Raw genomic sequence first — 23,614 nt, 5'->3', positions numbered from 1 at the left:
AGGGAGGGTTTTTTTTTAACTAGTTTAATAAAGCTACACAATTGGGTCTTCTTTTGAAAACGTATTACGATGTCTTGCTGTTTCTGTTTGTTTTACACTTTATTCTGCCATGGACTCTGGTGTCAGTCTAATATTTTAACAAATAAAATTTAGGAAGGCATTGTATTGGTTTCCAATAAGAAGTCAGTCTTCAACCCAGGGCTGTCCTTAGGGCAGGTCTGTCCATCTCCAAGGGCAAAGGAGGTTCTCACACATTTTTAGCACAGCTCAAGTTATTTAATGGGACTGAATGGGGCTGTGATTCATCAAGCAGAACACATTTTCCCTTTCTCAGTCCATCCAAAACACTGGCATGGATATAGCCCTTGAGGACTGAAGTTGGACAGCTCTGACAGGGTCAAAATGCATGCTTGTAGTTTTAGCAGTATGGACACTGTCATTCCTGCTGTCACCTGGCTTTTAGAGCTTTGAGAGATAGGCAGTATTCAAGTTAGTGTGTTACCAGGCTTGTCTGAGAGTACAAGAGAAAGTACAAGAAAAGGCAGGGGTGCTGCTAAGGTTTTTGATGCCATCATGAGAGGCATCAGCCAGAACCATGGTAACCAGCTGCTAAGCTGAGGAGAAGAGGAGAGCAGTGAGATTCAGTGGTGGATCGTGGACATGCGAGTTCCCACTACTCTCCACAACTGCAGGATAGGAGGTGGCCATAGAGCATCAGGCACAGCACAGGGCAGCCCTGCATGGGGGGTCCGAGGCCCCTGCAGAGGGTGAGGCCCCAAGCCGTTATGTGGGTCGCTTGTACCCTCGCGGCGGCCCTGACTTAGGACTGACTAATAATAGTCTCAACAGCGCCATGTTGATCATCGTAAGTCATTTGCCATGTACAAGAGAACATTCTTCCTATTTATGACATACTTTACAGGAGTCTTTCAGCCATGCATGAGAGGCGATTATGGGCCACATCCTATTAACATTTCTCCAAACAGATCATTTCATTTATAAAAAAAACAAACATTTTCCAGTACTTAGCAATTGAAAATGTACAAAAAGTTAAAATTTCTTTGACAAATTTTGAGTAATTTCTTGCTTGATGGGAGCTTTATAAGTATTTTATTGATAAGGTTTGAAAGTATCTACTTAGAGAAAACACAGTAGAAAAGTTAATAGGATATGGCCCAATGAGGGAGAAAGACATCAGTAGGTTAGAGAAAGAGGTGAGAGGGCAGTTTAGATGTATTTATGTATGAGGTCAGAAATACTGTGCAAATGGGACATCAGCTGTGAGGCAATCTGAAGACAGAGCATAGAATCTTGAGTTCTACTCAAGATAAAAGGAAGCTAGTTTCGGGACTAGCTGAGACTAGAAGCCTGTTCACTGTGCCGCACTGTTCACTGTGCAGGTGAGTCTAGTCAGTGGGTATTGCAGGAGAAAAGGTGGGACATTATTAGGGCCTTCACTGGGGTTTAGGAGGTATCTGTAGTAAGGGCTGTCACACCTTATCAGAGGAGACAAACAGTCAATATTTATCAGGATTGTGCAGTCGGTACAAAAATCATCTGACTTCAACTCCGACTCAGTTTATGAAACCACCGTCTCCGACTCCAGGTACCCAAAATTGCTCAGACTCTGACTCCATAAGTTCAAAAATCATCTGACTCCAACTCCGGCTCCTTAGTTTAGGAAACCATCTACTCCAGGTACCTAAATATTACTCCAACTTCTCAACTCCGACTCTTCTATCTCAACATAACTGATTTTTATGTGATATCAATTACCGTATATTCCGGCTTATAAGGCGACTGGACATATAAGACGACCCCCCAACTTTTCCAGTTAAAATATAGAGTTTGGGATATACATGCCGTATAAGACTACCCCTCTTCCAACGCACACCAAATTAAAGTAAAAATAAAAAAATCATGTACTGGTGCTGTGTATGAACAGATACTGGTGCTGTACTGTATGTGTTACCCAGTATATAACAGTATATAGTCAATTGACTAGTTGCATTGGTCAACTCTCCTTAAGTAGACTGGTCAGCTCTCCTTGTCTACCTGTTTATCAGAGTGGTATGGAAGAATAGATTGCGCTCCCTCAGCAGCGAGATCTGAGAGGCAGTAACAGGATAGGGCGTATCACCCCGCATCAATGACACCCGGCGTATAAGACGACCCCCAACTTTTCAGAAGATTTTCAAGGGTTAAAAAGTAGTCTTATACGCAGGAATATACAGTATTTGCTATCTTGCCACACTTGATATTATATAAGCTCTCAGCAGCAATCTTATGTAATATCACTTTCACCATGCAAAATAACTGCATGCAGCATCACTCCAGTGCTACTCCTCCCTTTTCACACACGCACTCTCACACTACCAGCTGCACCATTTAAGAAAGAATAGCCTCTACAATAAATGTTTGACTGATTAAGGAATCAAAACACTGACCTAGAGGACCTTAGTTTTTATTAGCTTTTCCTTCAATTTGATTTTTTTTTTTAATCAAAACCAATTTCCAAACAGTGAAAAATATCATATAATGTATGTCTGTCTTTAGGAAGCTATGTAAAAGTGACAGGATCTGGAGAGTGTGGTGTGGAATGAAGGATACACGAGAATCAAGGTTGACTTTTAAAGAGACGCTGTAACAAAATTTTCAGCCTTATTTCTTCTATCCTATAAGTTACTATACCTGTTCTAATGTGCTCTGGATTACTGCAGCTTTTTCTAGTTGCACTGTCTCTGTAATATAACTAATCTTATTTCCTTTGTCAGGATTTGTAAACGTAGAGAGGAATACTGCCTCTGCTGTGATAGGGAGAAGTTATGCATGCCCCCTGCAGGCTCTGTGTGTGTGCTTTAGTTATCCCTCACAGACAGGCCTCTGCTCTCTGTTTCAGCTTGTCATGCTGAGAAACAGTGAGAATCCCTGACAGGAGTGCAGATAATTAATGGATAATATAAACTTGTAGTATACTGTAACATGATATATATATATATATATATATATATATATATATATATATATATATATATATATATATATATATATATATATATATATATATATATATATATATATTTATATATATATATACATATATACATACATCACTTCCTGGTTAGCGCCCATGCTTTTTGTTTGTAAACACTGTCTAACACTGGCGATTAAAAGCCAGGATTGTGGCAGGGAGCGGCGGAAACGGCAATGAGGAGTCCAGGAGATCACAGTGACTTGATTGGTATGTTTTTTATTGTACAAATCGGACAGTACAGATTCTCTTTAAAGAGGAGCTGTTAGGTATAAGGTCTCAGAGAAAATAAACACATATATCAGTAGCTAAAGATTGGCTGTACTTACATTACATATGCATTTCACTGTCCACGTTTGGATTTCACAGAATTTGTATATAGTATATGCAGAGATAGATGCTCCTGACAGCTCATGGCAGGCTCCATGTTTTTCTGTCAAATGTGTCGTCATGTCCTGCCTGCTTCCTGATCACAGAAAAGCTTGTACTAAATAACACAGTGTGCAGTGAATATTAATGAGCCATGTGGCTAGGAACAATAGCTGACTCCTGCAGTGTACTCTGCCCGAGATTTATCAGTGCTACGCGCTGGACTGATTACACAAGCTGCTGTAACGTCTCATTAGCAGCCGAGGGGAGGGCCCCAGAATGCTTTGCAGTATAGTATGCGGCTTGCGTCCTGCTTAGGTCTAACAGTTTGCTGATAAGCACACATCAAAGGTAACTGAGATTTTTATCTTCACTAATGGCTTTTGGGCTTCCTTCTAAACTGTTTAACACAGGAGAATAGAGGTTTAAATTAGCTTCTGCAGCCTGACAGTTACTCTTTAAGGCCTGAGGCCCACTGGAGATATTTCAGCTGTGATTTCAAATGTTGAAGAATCGCCGGCACTAGCAAAAGCACAAGGCTAAAGCAAGCCTATGCCGGTGATTCCACAGGCATGATTGCGATTTGCCATAATTGCCATCACGCAGCCTGCAGTATTATCAGGAATGCAGGAGCCAAAATCCCATTCCCTGAAATCGCTCCAGAAAGTGCTGGTTCTTAATTGTAAAAATCGCTATAAAAAACTCTAGCATTTTTATAGTGGTTTTCAATCTCTAGTGAGTTCCAGCCCTAAGGAAGCAACCTTGCTCTGCAGACACAATCGCAGGCCATTCAGTGATTAGGAGATGTCAGGGAGGGTGAAGAGTGGAAAACAATTAGCTGTTTTATCGTGTGTGAATTTTAGGTATTTCATCCATGACGAGATGGCTGATAGGCAATTACAACTGACTGGTAAGACAAAATAGCCCTGATTCACGAATCACCAGTAAAATTGATGAGGGCACACAGCAAATGTACACACAACAGGTACATTGCTAGTATGCATACAAATAGCACAACCTTCATTATACAAGTATTGTGAGAGTTGTAAACATAATGAGAGTTGTGCTGCTTGTGCAATGCTTTTTAGGCTGCTTGAATAAACATCAATAAATTTTCATGCGCTGAACACACACGTCAATTTTACCAGTAGTTTGTGAATCAAGGCCAATGTATACAAAAGCTTTTTTTCATAACTTTATTATTATTATTATTATTATTCAGAGACATAAAATAAAAATGCGAGTAAAACGAAATTTGAACAGTCAAAAGCTGTTCATTTACCATCAGACATTTAGCATCGGGGCCACAACAGTATGTATAGCATTTACAAAGAGAGCTTTCAGCCAAAATTCAATTAGTGGACTGTAACACATTTTATTGAGTTTTTAAGAAGTTAAGTTTAAACAACTTTGGAAGTTACTGTTCAGTGCCAAACTGGGTTTATATTGCCTGATATCTGCAGTATTGTATAAACTACATGTATTGCAGGATGTGCTATGTATAGCATATTATGCAAGTGTTTTTGAACCCTGTAATGAAGAAGACAGATGTTTTAAAGCTGAACTGAAAAAAAAAAAAAAAGAGTTCCACTTACCTGGTGCTTCTGGCAGCCCCCTGCAGCCTTCCTGTGCACGCAAAGTTACCAAACGATTATCTGTTCCCCCGCCACGGCTGACTTTCACTTCTTGCAGGTGGTGTCCACTGCGCCTGCACGGCCCTGGCCGCGCGCGTCCTAGTTCACGACAGAAGCATACTGCGCAGGTGCAGTAGAGATTTTCTCGTACTGCACCAGCGCAGAATGCTCCTGGCCGTGGGAATGTGTACGAGGATAGTCGTGGCCAAGGCGCAGTGGACGTCGACTTAGAAGTCGGCTTTCACTACGGGGGAATGGAGGATTGTTTGGTACCTTTGTTGACACAGGACAGCTACAGGGGCCTGGCAGAAGCCCCAGGTAAGTGAAACTCTAGTTTTTTTAGGATTCTTCAGTTCTGCTTTAAGTTAGGCATCCGTATACTAGATGTGGAACCTGGGGTGTAACAATAGCCCCCTGTAACTTCTGCCATTGTAAGGGGGGTTGGGGTCTAGGAGGGCCAGCCTGTATGTAATGCAGAGCTGCAGCAGCTGCTCATTATACATTACCTTCTTCTGGTTAGATATCAGCATATATCCACAACCTACCGTACTAACCACCTTCATGCCTAGTACTGCTCACTGCAATGTAAAGCTATGATGGCCTGCTTTTGTGCCACTCTTGCCTGTACCCTCCCACCCCATCATCCTCCAGGCTCCAGCCCGTTTGATCACTCAAAGAATGGCCTTTCTTAATCAGCATTAAATTGATGAAATGATAAAACCACAAGGGGTCCTTCTTTAGCAGTTTTTCCTTACATTTTTTTAAATCTAATGTTTAATATTTAAAAAGGATTGTATAATGTGTTCCTAATTTAAGAGAAACACAGTCTGGATGTGGTCTGGAGTATTAATAATTTTAGAGGCAATATGTCCATCATGGATTACTTTCATGCCAAGCTGCCACCTAATGATCACGTTATATTCCTGTACAGGAATAACATGCTGCACTTTGTGTAGAAAAGCCATGAGCAAACACAAACATAGCATAAGCATGATACCTCATAACATTTCAAATAGCCAGAGGGGACATTTGCAGATTAACAGACACCTGTTTCCTTGTGGTTATAGATATGTTCATGCTTCAGTGATCTTACCAAGATACAATTAGTATATAAATAGCTCACAGTACACAATTACAAAAACAGGAGATCTTATAACTTGATAAAATGTATAATTGGGGGTTTTCTTTAAGATATTTTAAAGGGAAACATTTCTCTTATAATTGTGAATGATATGTTATAGACAGAGAATGAAATCCAACCATTACATAGAATATCTGAACCATTTCAGGCAAAGTGCAAAATGTTTTGTATTTTGTACTTTGCTTAGGCATTTTACAGGATGCCTAAAGGCAAACCAACCAATGTATATAATAAGACAAGGCAAACCATTGATTCATTTTATTTATCAATTATCGTGGTACCATTTACAGCATTGAACTCCTGTGTTTCTGTTGATCCTAACAATATCCATTATTTTCTGTAACCAACCTCACAAAAGTATCAACTCTACTCAGTGATCAAATAGCTCACAGTCTGAACCACAGCAAAATCGTGTGATTGGTCAAAAAGAGTCTAAAACAGAATTTTGAATTTGTGCCTGATAGGCTTATGAAACTGATCATAGCAATGGGAAAGTGTGAAAAAATACTGGTCTGCATAAATAATAAACATAGTCCTAGTCCGAAAACAGCAGTGGACATGACTGGTTATAAGCTTTGCTGCCTCTGAGTGAATGAGAGAAGTGGCATAGCCAATAACTATCTCACAACTGAGCAAAACAATAGCCATCTTCCCATTGTGCCAAGCAGCTCGAGTATGGTTCCACAGCTCTTGTTGTTCCCCTTCCCTCCTCCTTGACATCCAATAAGAATACCTGTACTTTATCACTAGAAAGAGCCTTTTCGGGCAGGAACATGACAAGATGCACCCAAGCTTCTAAGTAAAATTTCATTGGGCATCCCTAACCAAACCACTACAATGTTCCTCCACCCCCCCCCCACTCCATGTAGCCAGTCACACATGTCCCCCCCCCCCCCCCCCCCATCACCAGAATAAGTGCAGGGAGCAGTGGAATATTTATCTTATCCCTCTACATTGGGTCTCCTCTTGCTCCCAACAGCTACTCATTCTATGGTGCCCATGGGGATCACATGACATGCTGGGAGCCAGAGGATGGCAGCACAGAGCATGAGGCTGCCAAAAAAAAGGGTGACAGAATGCAGCGCTGGAGCAGGTAAATATAACACTGCTCCCTGTGCTACTCTGCAAGGTGGTAGGGAGCAGGAGCAGGCTCCCATAGCTCCCAGGCCCTCCCACAGTAGTGAGAGCTATTGTTATGCCTGTGTTTTCAAGGTACTGTTTTCACACAAATTTGTCTAAATAGTACCTCATTGTCGCAATTCTTTATCAGATTGCTTATTTAGTACTTTTGAGCCTTCTATCAAATGCCTAGGCAAAGTGTGTAACATATTGAAACAGAAGGAACTCTTTCATACTTTGCCTGAAAGGATTTAGGCACGGACCACACTTATTTAATTCGGATATGTTTTCCTGCATGTGGCAAAATGTGCACCACCGCACTGATCATTGAAGTCAATGGCACGTTTGGAATGGCATGCTTTTAGCGTTCATCCACATTCTGTTTAAAAATCAATGGACCTTCTGCCTTTGTTTGTACATCAGGTGGGTTTCCAATTTCAATGTATTTCGCTGCAGTATGAAAAATCACGAACTAACCAAAAAAATCCCATATGAAAAATGCTATTGCAGAGTATCAGAAAACCAAAAAACACCTGCAAAACGTGAAGGACAAGTGTGTGTGCCCTGACATTTTATAGAATTCCTAAATGCTTCATAGGATAGAAAAAAGTATAGAAAAAAGTAATGGACTCCTCCCACCCCTTAAGGGTAAGAAGGATTTGTGGCAAATAGACAGTATTTGTTTGGCTGTGAAGGCAGAAGTGTCTGTCTGGTAGATGTAAAGCAGCATTCAGCACATTAGCGAGAGGTGGCAGCATAGGTGACTTACGGTAACCCCTTCTGCCATCTCCCATGGCCTTGTACATGTTGGGACATTTTTGCATTTTGCAAAAGTGTCCCCGGTTATCCTTGCTCTCTACCCCTCCCTTTTCAATAGGAATAAATAAGCATGCACATCTAAGCAGGGATTCAGGTTCAAATGTTGACATTTGAAGATGGGTGTCAGCAGGGCCAGATTTATCAGTCCACACTAAGCAAGTGCCTTGAGGCTTTAGTGGTGTTGCAGTGGCTGCTTCACAACAGCACCCTCACACTGTCCCCAGCATCACTGAGAGCTACCACAGCTTCTGTGCCGCACATTTTGTTCTTTGGCTGTATGAGTAGCATTAGCTATTTCCCTGGTGAGGCGTGGTTTCATCCCATGTAGCTTGATTATGTACTATTTAAGAGCGATACCTTTGCTGTAGGGAAGGCCCTAAGTGGCTTAGTTTTAATGCAAGATGTATGTCATCAAAATCCAACTGCAGTTCAATGCCAGGTGGTCAGTTTTCCTGGTGTACACAAGGGTTTGCCTTCATTTGTTATTTAGGTTGGCATTAGAAAGCAACCTGGACTTCATGTGCACTAGCCCTTAGGGACTTCACTGACCAATAGGAAAATTGAATTTATTTTGTTTACCTTTTCATCAGTTTTCATTAAGTCTTCATTTACATAGATGGCTGAGTTGTTTTACCAGAAGTCTCTCTAACCACAAACAAATTCTTACCACCAAGCAAGTGAGCAGCCATAGAAATCTGTGGGTATATCAGGACAATTCATACAGTACCGGCAGTTATTGGTGTTCATTTGGCTTCTCAGTGGAGAACCATCAATCCAGCATCTCAGATGCAGTGAACTCTTCCTAAATGCCCACCTGTTTGTTGCAGAGTTCAGCCATCAGTGCTCCACTCCAGCAGTTCTGAGGAGTTTGGTGTCACAAATGCTGCATAAATAACAGGAGCAAACACACAAAAAACATGAATCTTAAGTGGCAGCATATGTGACATGGTGGAAGATGGTGGCATCCGCTGGGCCAGCCAGAGTCAAGCTTGCTTGTTTTGCCAAACTCATTGAGAACAATGAAGCATACACAGTTTATAACGTTTTGCCAAAGTTGTAAATTTCCACAAAATGCCAGGAATCGAGGAATCGCTTGCAATGCTAACTAGCCCTGAATGAAGTCTAAATCTCTAAGAATGCTGAGTATGCCTGCTGTTTACAGAAGATAACATCTGTTTGTATATTTTTATATCATGTTATGGCTTTGGCTCCAATCATATTACATGCAGATTTTTAAGATTTTCTGCCATTACAACATGTCCATGATAATCAGTGGGCTTGTTCACATCTAATGCATGGAAAACAAAAAAACCTGACAGCATGCTGCACTTCTGTGGAAAACGCGTCTGTTTTTATATTCAGCATATACAGTATTATTTATCCCCAAGAAGCATACATTTTTACGCAATGCGAACACATCAAAAAACTTGCACATTTATTTACATATTTATCAAATATTTTTAGGTAATAGTCAAGCAGCTTGCAACTATAGTCATTTATCCATTTCACTGAAAAGTGTGTGTATGTGTGTGTCTGTGTGTGTGTGTGTGTGTCTGTGTCTGTGTGTGTGTGTGTGTGTGTGTTTGTCTGTGTGTGTGTGTGTGTGTGTGTGTGTGTGTCTCTGCGTGGGTGCGTGTGTGTGTGTGTGTGTGTGTGTGTTTGTCTGTGTGTGTGTGTGTGTGTGTGTGTGTGTGTGTGTGTGTGTGTCTCTGCGTGGGTGCGTGTGTGTGTGTGTGTGTGTGTGTGTGTGTGTGTCTGCGCGTGTGTGTGCGTGCGTGTGTGTGTGTAAGATAATTATTTTATAAACCTATAAATAATGTCTGTCTATATATGTCTGTATATAGCGCTTTCAGTCTCATGAGGGAAAAGCACTATGAACATGTATAATTATTTTTATTATCTACTCTACGTATGTATGTAGCTATGGAGTTGATTCACAATCACAAAATTTTCTTTTGAATTACCTCACCTTGCTTATTTTACACCTCAACTATATGGAGTGCTAAGTCATAAGATAAAGGAAAAACAAGAAAAGAGAAATTGTAAGTTAGTAAGTAAAATACAGTAAAAACTGTTTAAGAGTGGTAGGTAGTGGTGGATTTACCTCCCAATAGATGACACACTAGGTCTATTTTGAGACGGAGGTGCCCAGCTCAGAGTGTTTGTGCGTAAGTGACTTCCTTATTGCCTGAAGAAATGGGCTCAATCTGCGAAACGTTTCACAGCAAAGTGAAGTGTTCTCCAATGCAATGTTTATTTTATCCCAAAATTGACCTATTGTGTCATCTGTTGGGAGGTGAGGCCACCACTGCCTCCCACTTTTTAACAGTTTTTAGTGTATTCTATTAATTTTTTACGCTATTTTAGTTTAGTGTATTGTCCACCTTTGGTGGAGGGGTGTTACCCATTATTTCCAGCTACTACAGAGAGTGACTTCTTAATCTGAGTGGAGTTGGGTCTAATCTCCCCACCTGCATTTAGAGTGTTTGTCTAACCCAACAAACAAACACAGAACATTTTATATCGCGCTTTTCTCCTGGCAGACTCAAAGCACCAGAGCTGCAGCCACTAGGACGCGCTCTATAGGCAGTAGCAGTGTTAGGGAGTCTTGCCCAGGGTCTCCTACTGAACAGGTGCCGGCTTACTGAACAGCCAGAGCCGAGATTCGAACCCAGGTCTCCTGTGTCAGAGGCAGAGCCCTTAACCATTACACCATCCAGCCACCCATACATACAAATACCATTTCATTGTCCTTGTCCATATTTACCCTTTACATGCCGCACCGTAGTGGGCTCTAGTTTTTCCCCTTCTGTTTCTTTCAAGTTAATAAATAAGGTGGAATAATTCGTGAAGTAATGCCTGGTGCACATGATGCAATTTCTCATCAGATCAACGTGTGGAATAGATCATTTATGACATGTGTGATCTGCTCCCGATCGAGAACAATATCGATTTCGTGCAGCACTGGATCGGACATGTCAGAAATCATTGATTCAACCCGTCAATATAACAGGAAATAGCATTGTGTGTACCAGGTATAGGCTTTGTGAATCTCCCCCTATATGGTTTGCAGGTGATGTGAGCAGTAAAAGCAGACAAATTCGGGGTGCTAGACCATGCTCCCGCGCTCATAAATGTAAATTGTATCTAGTGAATCTGGCCCATTGTGAACTGTATTAGCCAGGTATAGCACAGAGATTCCCAGAGACATGTATATGTACATGAATCACTATCTATTGGCTTTGCTCATCAACCCTGTAGAAGTTGTGTATTATTGCTCAGGAAATGTACCGTATGTGTGGGAAACTGATGATGTGAAGGAAGAGGGTGACAGACAATGGCATTGTTAACAACTGTTGTGAATTATCCTCAGGATGTAGGGGACTGAGAAACCTCAATTACTGATGTCTGCTCATGAATCCACTGAAAATCCACTTAGTTTTAGTGAAGGTTAAAGGAGCAGAATATTTGTAGAAAGTGTAATAACAGTAAATATATACGAGTTCTAGGAACAACTAGACAGCTACTGGGTAGGAAAACCATTTCACTATAAATCGCATGAATCAGTTTTCATAGGAAGCAGAAAACATGAGTGGCCATTGCACAGGACATGTCTCAGGGCCATGCCAAGCACGGTATCACATATCAGAATTATGCCAGAATATGAGTCACTAATACTACTGCATGTAAAAGTTTTTATGCACCAAAGTTATCATCTGCACCAAAGATCCTGCAGTCAGCTATTAGCCAGTTTACACTGATACAATTCCCAATGGCTGGCAAGTTTAATAGATGGGAAATGCAGAACCGTTCAAGTGAAGATATACTTTTATAGATGAGGAGTTATTGAAATATAGAGATGGATGGATACCTACATTAATTGTAAGATAGGTATATGTATGAATGTAACTAGGTCACCTTGCACGCTCCGGTTACTGGCTACGTTATAACAACAGAGCAGGGCATTCCCGGACCAGTCATTTGTCATGCTGCACAACAGACACCATGTGACGCAGAGTGACTAATGATACAGCAAGAATTCCCTGCTATGTCATTGGAAGGCAGCAGAAAATACTTTAGTAATCAGCAAGCAAATCTTCAGAAAGGGAAGGTTTTTTTTTATGTGTACTAAATGAACCAGGTTTTTTTTTTTTTTGGTGCTGTGATGTGCAGTGTAATGTGACTACGCCACTGCTGAGGTGGGTGATATTGGTACATAAAAGATGATGGCACCAAGTCCCAAGTGACTTTCACACAGAACTCTTTTTGGCTATTTTGATGACCAAGGCAAGGCAGCTGCATCCATCCATGCCTTAATGGAAATAGCACATGATGTGTATAAGAATTCCATAAATTGGTCTGCTAAGAATAGCTCCTTGATGCCCTTTCAAGCAGCTGTCAATCCGGGCATCTGCCTGCTCTGTCTATACCTAAAAACATCCCTGCTTTCAGGACAGGTCCTCTGTACTTGGTGTAAGAAATCACCTTGTAAAAAACTAATGATAGATAGAGATAGATAGAATGACCACTACTTAAATGGCACGTTACTGGTCTGATTACTTTCACCTGAAGTCCATCATGTTTAGCCCTATAACAAGTGTATCTATGGCATGGAGGAAGCTTACGGTATAATTTCTGACAATGTCTGAACATCACACCATCGTTAGACCTTTCCTTGGCTGCACTATTAATAGACACATTGCTCTAGATTGAGGAACCTGATGCCAGATTCAAGGTATTACATAAGTCATCCTTTCAGTTTATGTGAAGGTCACTAGAAACAGATGATGATGAATGCCTCTTTTGGAAACTCTCAAAATATTTAGATAATAATTAGTTATTGTTTCATTTATTTTGTTAATTAAGCTATTCTGAAACAATGTTAAAGTAAAACTCTGACCATCGTAATGGAAATGGTCTTAAGCTTTGCCACACTGATATAGAAAAGCAATACTGTGGCAGTTAAAGAAAAATGTTCAAATATGATTTTTTTTTCAGCACTTCCTGTGCAGCTGATCTGCAGCTGATCTGCAAAGGTAGCAGTATGAGGGGCATCACTTCCTGCTGTTCTGCTTGACTGCCATCCTAGAGTTGTTGCTGAACTGCCGATTCACTGCACCTATGTCCTGAGAAAGATGGCTGATTTACCATAGGAAGGAATCAACATAAGATGCATGCTGGGTAAGGAGGGGTGTCACAGATGACACACGTGCAGGAGGGAAGCTCAGTACCCCAGCCACACTGCACCCACAACAGGTCTGAAGACAGCTGTGGTGTGGAGCATCCTTGAGATGGTGCATGCGGAGATATAAACAAGATAGTTTAAATCAACAGGGCAACAGCTAAGTGGAGAGACACAGAAGTAAACCTGAGAGTATCGACATCTGGAGGGCATCCCTTGTGTGGTTGAGATTCAAATGATGCATATTTATTGCTTGAAGGTTGTTGTAACCTGTGGAAGATACTGTGGAGTTCTAAGCTTGAAATACTGTAAGGAAGAATACAAGTACTGCCGAATAGTGATGGTAATTTAATTAACTTGGCCAGTTTGTCTGTAGGTAAGTGTAACTAAACCTGTCCAGCGGGGTCCAACATCAAGGCAGCATGAGGAGAGATACAAAGCTGCATCTATGAGTCATACAACATGAGGTTGGGATGAGGTAGGGCCGGCGCTACCATAGAGGCAAAGGGTAGAGTTGGGCGAACTGTTAGCGCAACTGCAGCCGAACTGTTCGGCTGCCCAACCTGTCATGTGGCTCTTACTACTTCCGGGTCGCAATGACCCGGAGTAGTACGTCTGCGCTGGCCCGGCGGAGCGTGTCCTCGATCGCGCTCCCGTTGCCGGGCACTCTCTGCGCATGTGTGTGACATCATGAGTGACGTCACACACATGCGCAGAGAGTGCCCACCGGGCCAGCGCAGACGTACTACTCCAGTTCATTGCGACCCGAAAGTAGTAAGAGCCACAGCCACATGACAGGTTGGGCAGCCGAACAGTTCGGCTGCAGTTGCGCTAACAGTTCGCCCAACTCTAGCAAAGGGGGCAATTGCCCCAGGGCCCCGGAGCTTGTAGGGGCCCCCAGTAGCTACAAGAGGAAAAAAAATTCAAATCGACCTTATAGTTTTTGAGAAAACTGATTTTAAAGTTTCAAAGGAAAAAAAATACACATTTAAAAACCCGCCGACTTTAATGGTTAATAGCAAATCCACCTTCAATGCTAGAAACCTTAAATTTGCAGGGCATGTTAAGAAGATCATTAGGAATAAGAGGAAAAAACAATTTTTCAAAAAGATCTTATAGTTTTTGAGAAAATCGATTTTAAAGTTCCGAAGGAAAAAAGTATACTTTTAAATGCGGTAAATGTCACTTTTAGTAGCAACAGCTCACCATTCAAGCTCAGGGTCCCTCTAAGCCTATTCGACTAGAGCCTGCCAAATAGATTTATTTTGACCATGGATGAGTGCATCCAGAGGATTCTCATTACTGAGGTAAGCATCTAGAGTAAAAAAAAAAACAACAAAAAAAAAACACAATTTTGGCTTCAATTCACAAAGCAGAAAACAGCTGATTTTATCGATCATTTAGGAAAATGTCAATTCATAAAGGCTGTTATCGCATGACAAGCAGAAATTAATAACCAGTGAGGTAAATTACCATCTTGTGCGGTAAATATATCAACATGTCAGTAAATGTCAATTCATAAAGAATGAATGTGCGGTGATTAGCTCCCATTCTGATGTGTCAGAAAGTGTGTGATAGCCCATGCCTGACTGCAGCAGAGAGAGATAGCCAAAGACTAACAGAAGCAAAGAGCCAATAGGAACAGCCTCCCTCTCCTGCAAGTCCCTTTAACAGGCTCTGATACCTTCTAGGAAGGGTCAAGCTTCTCCACCCCCCAGGCAGCAGAGGAGAGAGAGCCAGCAAAAAAGAGATTTCCCCATGCAGCCCTTCAGACATTTAACCATTTAGTTTCCTGTTGGAAGATGCAGAGGAGCTAGTGGTGAAATCTTCTAAGCATGGCATGTTAGATGTTTCTTGGAAGTTAATATAAAGGGATGTCGGGGATGCCTTTTACTATTGGTATGCCATCATTACCGAACAGGTCTTTGTGAATTGAAGCCATGATTTTCGGTAAAGTACCAAACTTCTACTGCACCTGTGAAAATCTTTGTGAATTGCCAAAAAAGTATAAAATACTAGTATTTTACTAAAGTATTTTACCGACCTGATTTTTTATCAAACAGCCCTTTGTGAATTGAAGCCACTAGGTGCCTCTTTAACTGTGTTGACATGTTTCTGAAAGGCCTAGCACAGTTCAGCATCATGAGCCTTTGATTGTCAGAGTTGTATCTAACAACTATACCTGATATTACATTCAGTGTGGCTACTTGAAGCCCTAGTTTTTGTTTAGTTCTTCAATTGCATTTCACAAAAATAGATTTTAAAAATGTGCATTCAAAATTAATTAATCGGAGACCACTGAATGCTGAGTTCAGGAGGAGAAGGGTGGGTGCAGGGGGCCTGCTAGCTGTCGGCAGAGAGCAACCTACCCAACACTGAGAGTTGGCAGCTCTAAAAGCCCAAACATTTGTAAAAATGTAATGTTTTTGTAATATAATTTTAAATGAAGATGTTTCTAATTACATATCCATGAATAGTAATTACAAAAAGTGAACCTGAACTCTAAATCAAATATGTTACCTATGACAGGAGCAGACAGAAGAACAATGTTGAAATCAGTTTTAATTTATGTAACCTATTCCAGTAATCAATGCTGGAACATTTTCACAAGCCTCAAATAAACTTCCTAAGACTTTTAGGTAGCAGATGTCTCATTAGATCTTCCCACTGAACTTATAGAATAACTGAACATGACCAAAACAAAATATGATACCGGAACAGTGGCATGTCTACTTCTGGAGGGCCTCCACTGAAACATTGTTGAATAGCTGTGAGGCCCACATTTTTTTCTTGACCTACTGCCCCTGCATGCAGTACAGGACATGCTGTAGCTCAATAGTTGAAATTTTGTAATGTCGATTCAAATTTCCCATTTCTAATGGCCAGAAGTTCTGGATACCATACCTTTGTTGTGTTAATAGTGCAGCTGTATGGCATTAAATACGGTATACTTTCTATATAGATTTAAAATTACTTTTCTTTTTCTTAGCTTGCCACTTCTTTAAAGTGGAATATAACCCATAATTTCATCTTTGCTCTAAAACATTATTTACAGCATATTATATGCAACCAGCATTTTTCTTTTACTAGACCAGCAGTCGAAGGGTTACACAAAGAGTTTGAAAGTTGAGTGCAGTGAAATGTGGACGCATCCGAAGTTGTAGATTATGTTCTCTTGTGTTTACTTACTGTATCAAGTGAGGAATGTGACACATTCTCTAAATGTGGAGAAGCAGCTAGACAGACAGAGAGTCAAAGCATGTCTGCCTTCAATACATAATGAATAAAACCAGTTATTAATAAAATGCAAAGTCAGCTCACAAAGCAAAACACTGTACTTTTGGGAACATATAATTTCTAAATGAATAATAATACTTATGCACAAATGCAAATATGATAACCGTATGGCATATAAAAAGTAGGAAAACATGTTTTTATTGAATTTTATGTCGGGGTTTTAAACCGCTTTAAAGCGTCAGAAGGCGTTGAGATTTGATGCAGCGGATCCGAAGAAGGCAACAGAAGGCATGCGACAAGTAACTAAAGAGGCTACACAATGTTATTAGCATTTCTTGTGGCGCCCACAGTATAATAAGTGTGCACAATATTTTTTAAAGACAATAGGAAGTCTCAATCCAAAAATCACATAGTGTAAGTCTCCTGGCGCAAACATTTCCCTGTAATCCCACTAATCGTAGCTTTTTGGGCTGGTGTTAGGCATTGGAAGAGAGAAGGTTAAAGTGTACCAGAGCTGAACAAATTGCAAAAATCGATACTTAACCACGGCTTCCTCCAGTAAATAAGCATGTGTGAGTCCCACGCCATCCTCCTGCTGTCTGCCATTCAGCCCCGGTAATAGGCTCAGCCGCAACCAGTCTGAGTATTCTGCACTTCCCACGCATCCGCAGTAGACCCGGACAGACACAGCTGAGCCCATTACCGGGGCTGATCGTGGCTGAATGGCAGACCGCGGGAGGACGGCGTGGGACTCCCACATGCTTATCCTGCTGGAGGAAGCCGCAAGTAAGTATTGATTTTAGCATTTTCTTAAGCTCTGGTTTACTTTAAGGGTTAGCATTGGTAGAGGGAGGGTTCTGTGAGATATTAGGGTTAGGTAAGGTCATACACGATGAACTCTGGCTGCTGGCCAAATCTGGCCTGCAAAGCCATCAAATTTGGCTCTCACTTTGGTTTCCTTACTGTGCGCTGTGTATGCCCACCATAGATCACCAATTGAAGCTATGTTGGAAGTGAAGCACTAGACACTAGGGAACTGTATAAGGGAGGGAGGTAGCTACTAGACATTGAGGTTGGCACGCGACTTGGTCCCAGTATTCAATTTCAGCCCACTTTTGTATTTGAGTTTGACACCACTGGGTTAGGTGATAGTAAAATATCGATCAAGATTACCAATATTTTACTATTGGAATTAAGTTGTATAATATCAGTAACTTTATTGATATTCTACTAGCAGAAATATCTGGTGCCTTTTTTAGATGCCTTTATTACGTGTATACCAGAGAATCCTGGTTTGCAGAAAGACAATACACAACTTTCAGATGCTGCTGGACAGAACTTCATCCGATCACAAACAATTTATTTGACCAACAAAGTCGCCTGTTCATACAGTTCTTCTAATTTTACTTGTGTGAAGAGAGACAATGAACAAGTAGATTGTTTGAAGCAAAAAGAGTGTTCTGGAAAATAGACATTAATATACATAGTCAAATGTTTGCAGCCAAATTAACATTAGATAGGTTGTTATTTATGCTGGAGCTTTGAACTTCATTAGTACAGTACACTTAGGGTACTTTGAACTTCATCACTACAGAAGATACACTACTGTAGATAGGAGGATTGTACATTGAAGGTGAAATCTGCCATTGATATAAAGAAATGACTCACTCTGACAATTTATGAAGTTACTTACCACAGATATTATGTGTGCCATTTAACAGGCTGTATACCCGTGTGATAACATTAAAGAGACTCAGAGACGAAACAAATTACAGCTCTGATACTTACCCGGGGCTTCCTCCCGCCCCATAAACACGTCTAAGTCCCACGCTGTCCTCCCGCAGTCTTCTGTTCAGCCGTGGTGAGCTCCATTACCAGGCTCAGTCGATGCCAGTCAGGGTCTACTGCGCATGCACATACCTCCCGTGCATTCGCAGTAGACCCGGACTGACATCACCGAGACTGGTAAGGGAGCTCACCGCAGCTGAACGGCAGGCCGCGGGAGGACGTCGTACAACTTAGACGTGTTTATGGGGCGGGAGGATGCCCCGGGTAAGTTTCAGAGCTGTACTTTTTTTTTGTCTCGGAGTCTCTTTAAAGCGGAATATAACCCTGCATTTCAACTTTGCTCTAAAACATTATTTACAGCATATTATATGCAAAAAGCATTTTTTTTTACTAGACCAGCATTGGAAGGGTTAAACACAGAGGTTTTAAGTTCCGTGCAGACATTCAGATGGTTACATTCTATTTAGTTAGTGTGTAACTGTTTATCAATAGATACATCTCTTTGGCTGTCCTCCAAGCTCCTTCTCAGTGAGAGAGATGAGTCATAATCAACACATATTTGTAAACAAAAAGTATCTAACTCAAGTTCGGATTCGGTTGCAGAAATCTCTAGGGACTTTAAAGCCCTGTGTAACCCTTCCAATGCTGGTCTAGTAAAAAAAAAATGCTGGTTGCATATAATATACTGTAAATAATGTTTTAGAGCAAAGTTGAAATGCAGGGTTATATTCCGCTTTAAGGGCCGGTTCACACTTGTTTTAAAAATGTATCCGTGGAATATGTTTTTAAAGCTCTGCAAAACTGCAGGAAGCGGATCCTATGTTAAATATAGCACCGCTTCCACTCAGATCCGTGTTGCACGGAAAGAAAACGTAACGGAGAGTCTGGGTTTGACACTTTTTCCCGGACTGGATGGGAAAACGTGTCCAATGCAAGCCTATGAGAACGGACACTGTCCACTCTCACTAGGCTAGTTGCCGCATCCGTGTCGTCCGTTTCAGCCACATCCCATCGCCGTCATGATGTCGTACTCAAGCGTCCCACCATCCATAACTGCCGCTTGGTCCATTCTGAAGAGCCCAGAGGCCAACAGAAGCATTGGGATTCTCCATGGGGCTTCAACAGACCAATGGGAATCCTCAGCAACAGAGAGAATTCTAATTGGTTCATGCTGAATCAATGAAAATTCTCCCTGTTGCTAGGCAGAATTGGCCTGTTGCAGCCTATGGAGAGCCGTGCTTCTGCTGGCCTCCAGGCTGTGGAAGGGAGTGAGCGAACAGTGGTGGCGTGACAGATGAGCAGCCCAAGCATAAGTACCGATATGTTCAATGCTCGGATGCGGATTGTGCCCTACATCCAGATCAGATCTGTATCAAATCAATCACTTTTTCAGAAAAATTGATCCATTTGACATGCATCCGATCTGGAACCGGACTAGTGTGGACTGACCCTTACAGTCAAAGGGCTTCACCTCAGGTGCATGTGGGCAGGAGACCTTCCTTCAGCCGGTTCCATTGTCTGAACCCTTACATCTCCATTATAAACTTCCCCAGCTGTGTGATCAGTACTGAAGCAAAGAGAATTTGTCTCAGCAGTAAGGGCCCACTCAACCTTAAAAGCGCAAAACGGTAGCACTAATTTGTGCGGGTGATTTTACCACGATTAGCACGGTAAAATCATTATACACTCTCGCGATTCAGATAATTCAGCTTTAAATGGGCAACTGTGGTTTCCCACAATGCATCACTACTGGATATGCCAATTATCTTTATATGCCTCTGAAGCCAGACTTACATCCAGAACTGCTAGTGTATAGCAAACCTGTAGCTTTTTAAATTTACAGTCACTCATTTAAAGCTGAATTATTGCAAATACCTTCTGTTTTAAGAAGGCAAACTACACTGAAAATATATAGATAGAATCCTATGAAGAAACAGAAAATGCATCCATTTTTGCAGGTGGAAACAAGTCCTTCCCTGTATCCAGTTAAACCACCTGACTGGTGATTGTAGCTGCAAACCTGTAGCCCAATGTCATCCAAGCAAAAGTTATAAACTTTTTTACCACATAATGAGAGAAACCAAGCCCAGGTTTGTAGCATCATTCATATCATCCAAAGCACTCCAGCCTGGAATAAGAATTCAGATTACCCTCTACACTGCCATTTCTATAAATTTTTGGCAAGTGTAGAAATGAACCCCTATATCACACTAAATTAAGCCATTCAAACATTTTCTATAAGTATACATTTACAAGAAAGCATACTGCACAATACCTGTGGTCTGTTCTCAACACAGAAAAGGCAATGAAATGGTTTCCTCTTTATGCATAATCCCATGATCTCTATTTGATGTGTATGTAAGGAATGAGCCAGACAGACCGGGAAATCCCTGTAAGTGGATAGCTTATATTCCCATATTATTTCTCTCTCACTTCCTGTGCTCTGGTAAATTATCTTCCAAGCCTCGCCTTGCCAGTAGTTGTTGCAAGCACAATATTGTTGGAGCCAGTACAACAGAAGAAGCGTAGCAGCAATCTTCAGTGAAGTGACCTATTTCACATTGTGGGTACACAGGTGTGGAGGTGACCAGTGAAGCAGGAACCATATAACAGCTGGAGGAGGAAGAGATTGTGGCTTGGGCAGGTAGTACATGCAGGGCCGGTTTAAGCAACAATGGGGCCCCAGGGCAAAATAAACCTGGGGGGCCCCCCAACATATACCCTGGAACAAAAATTGGCATTAAGAGACCTTTTTTGCAGCTGGTATAGTCAGGGTGTGAAGCCCCAATCGGTCGGAGCTCCACATTCTGGCTATTCCAGCCTGCATGGGGGACAAGGGGTTAAAAAGTTTCAGGAGGGGGGACCCCACAATTTTTTTTTAAATTCCCACACTCTAAACATAAAAAAAAATAAAAAAAAAATTGGGAAAATAGGAAAACATGCCAGGGATCTTCATACAGCCATATTGCGGCTGTATAGCGATCCCTGGCCAAAGCACTGCGGCTGCGTATATACCCCCTGGAAACCCCGTCAGGAAATTTATTGCGCTTTCATTTGATGCATGTAAAATTACACTACCGTTAGGTTTGCTACTAAAAGTGACATTTACCACATTTAAAAGTATACTTTTTTTCCTTCGAAACTTTAAAATCGATTTTCTCAAAAACTATAAGGTCTTTTTGAAAAATTGTTTTTTCCTCTTATTCCTAATGATCTCCTTAACATACCCTGCAAATTTAGGGTTTCTAGCATTTAAGGTGGATTTGCTATTAACCATTAAAGTCGGCAGGTTTTTAAATGTGTTTTTTTTTCCTTTGAAACTTTAAAATCGATTTTCTCAAAAACTATAAGGCCGATTTTGAAAATTTTTTTTCCTCTTGTAGCCACTGGGGGCCCCTACAAGCTCTGGGGCCCTGGGGCAGCTGCCTCCTTTGTCTTAATGGTAGCGCCGGCCCTGAGTACATGCTGCGAGCAGGAGTCATAGTGACAGATGCATCTTTACATAGAGGACAAATACACATCTATACAGAGGACAAAGAGATTAGAACACATAATAGGCACAAGGAGTTAATCAAGGATGCGGGACTTGAGCATAAAGTGACCATAGACATGCAGAGATTGAACTGTTTCAGGAGAGAACAGCATGCTAGAGCTCAGTAAGCACCAGAAGAGAGGATGGAGTAGCAGCCAGTGAGTTTGGTTAAGACAAGGCAGCAGGAAGTCAAGAGGATAAAGGGCTATTTGGAGGATTTGGCTAGCCCACTGCAGGTAGAGAGCAACAGGGCACAGTGTGCGCAGAGCATACAGCATAACGTAAAAGGACTGAGTCTGGCACATGCTTTGTAATGTTCCTAAAGCACAGAAATTATCAAGAAAATTACTTCCATGGTGATGAGTTCAAAATTGATCAGTCAAGCACTTCCTGTGGATAAGTGCATTTAAATAATTTGCCTATGCTTTGCATTAGTATAGCTGGCAACAGTTTCAGAGATCTTATTATGTTGTACAGTCTCTTCTGTGTGTAGTAATGTACTTCTGGGTTTATCTAACTCTTCATACTTACTAGGTGTTTCTCTGCCGCCATTGATGCGTTGGTGAGGGATCCAGCCTGGCAGATCATCTCTTCTGAGAGCAGGCTGAGACGATTGTTCTCCTCCTTCCCCTTTCTGTTCTGTTCCACTCCATCATGCATCACCCTGTCACCCCCACCATCCTCCATAGAAACAGAATGTGTCACTAGCCTCCAGGTATAAAGCAATGGATGTCAGCACACCAATTTAAGATGCAGAACAGTTTATTCAAACCATGAACTCCAATGTTTTGGATCATTGATGCTTCTCTTTAAAGGTATACATGTATTAATTTTTCCAGTAAATGCAATCACTTTGATCCAGTCTGCCAATCATTTATTGCTCCCAGCCAGTAGCCACTGGCTAGCGTCCGGTGAGCTCCGCCCCTGGGTATCAGGGAAGAAGGGGTGTTGCCAGGACCGGGCAGAGGCTCACCTGTGCCTCCCCTGGCCCGGATATGCAGAGTTGTGCGCAGACAGAAGTGAGCTCGTATAGTTACCTGTCTTGCCTCTGCAAAAATCCATCTTCCTTACTCCTTACCTCCTTACACTGTTCCACTGTCCCTCTGTGTCCTCTTTATTGCACCCTCTAGACTCGAGGCACATCTCATTATCACGCTTGCCCGTGCACAGCTCTATATATGGAGAAAGGGAGGCTGACAAGGGGGACATCTGGCTACTCTGGGGGGCTACCTAATACAAGGGGGGACATCTGACTACACTGGGGGGGCTACCTAATACAAGGGGGGCATCTGGCTACTCTGGGGGGCTACCTAATACAAGGGGGATATCTGGCTACAATAGGGGCTGCCTAATATAAGGGGGGACATCTAGTTACTCTGGGAGCTAAATAATACAAAGGGGGGACATCTGGTTACACTGGGCGGCTGCATAATACAAGGGGGGACACTGGCTATACTGGGGGGCTGGGGACATATGGCCACAGCTTTTGAGTTACACTGTTAGATTGCCGTTAGCTCCACCCACATCCTATGATGGCCATGCCCATTTCTTTTCACCCTTTGCGTTACAGCCGCACACATTTTCCTGAAAATATTGCAGCAACAGACTAGTGATGGGAATTCCGGCTCATTTCAGAGAATCGGCTCTTTTGAATCGGCTCCCGTAAAAGAGCCGGCTCTGAATCGGCTCTTCATTTAATATCACTTGTATGCTTATATTTTAGCCTAATGAAGCAATTATGAATGGTTTGTTTGTGTATAAG

At 41.7% G+C, this 23,614-nt stretch overlaps 1 protein-coding gene across 1 annotated transcript in view; it reads left to right on the top strand.

Annotated features, from left to right (window-relative positions):
* NALF2 (NALCN channel auxiliary factor 2) overlaps positions 1 to 23,614 on the top strand; it is a 266,127-nt gene that overhangs the window by 13,099 nt on the left and 229,414 nt on the right. The window lies entirely within an intron of this gene.

Source organism: Hyperolius riggenbachi, chromosome 8 (genome assembly GCF_040937935.1).
Source record: "Hyperolius riggenbachi isolate aHypRig1 chromosome 8, aHypRig1.pri, whole genome shotgun sequence".
Lineage (NCBI taxonomy): Eukaryota > Metazoa > Chordata > Amphibia > Anura > Hyperoliidae > Hyperolius > Hyperolius riggenbachi.
The sequence above is the reverse complement of the archived record's forward strand: the minus strand, read 5'-3'. Positions and strand labels throughout refer to the sequence as shown.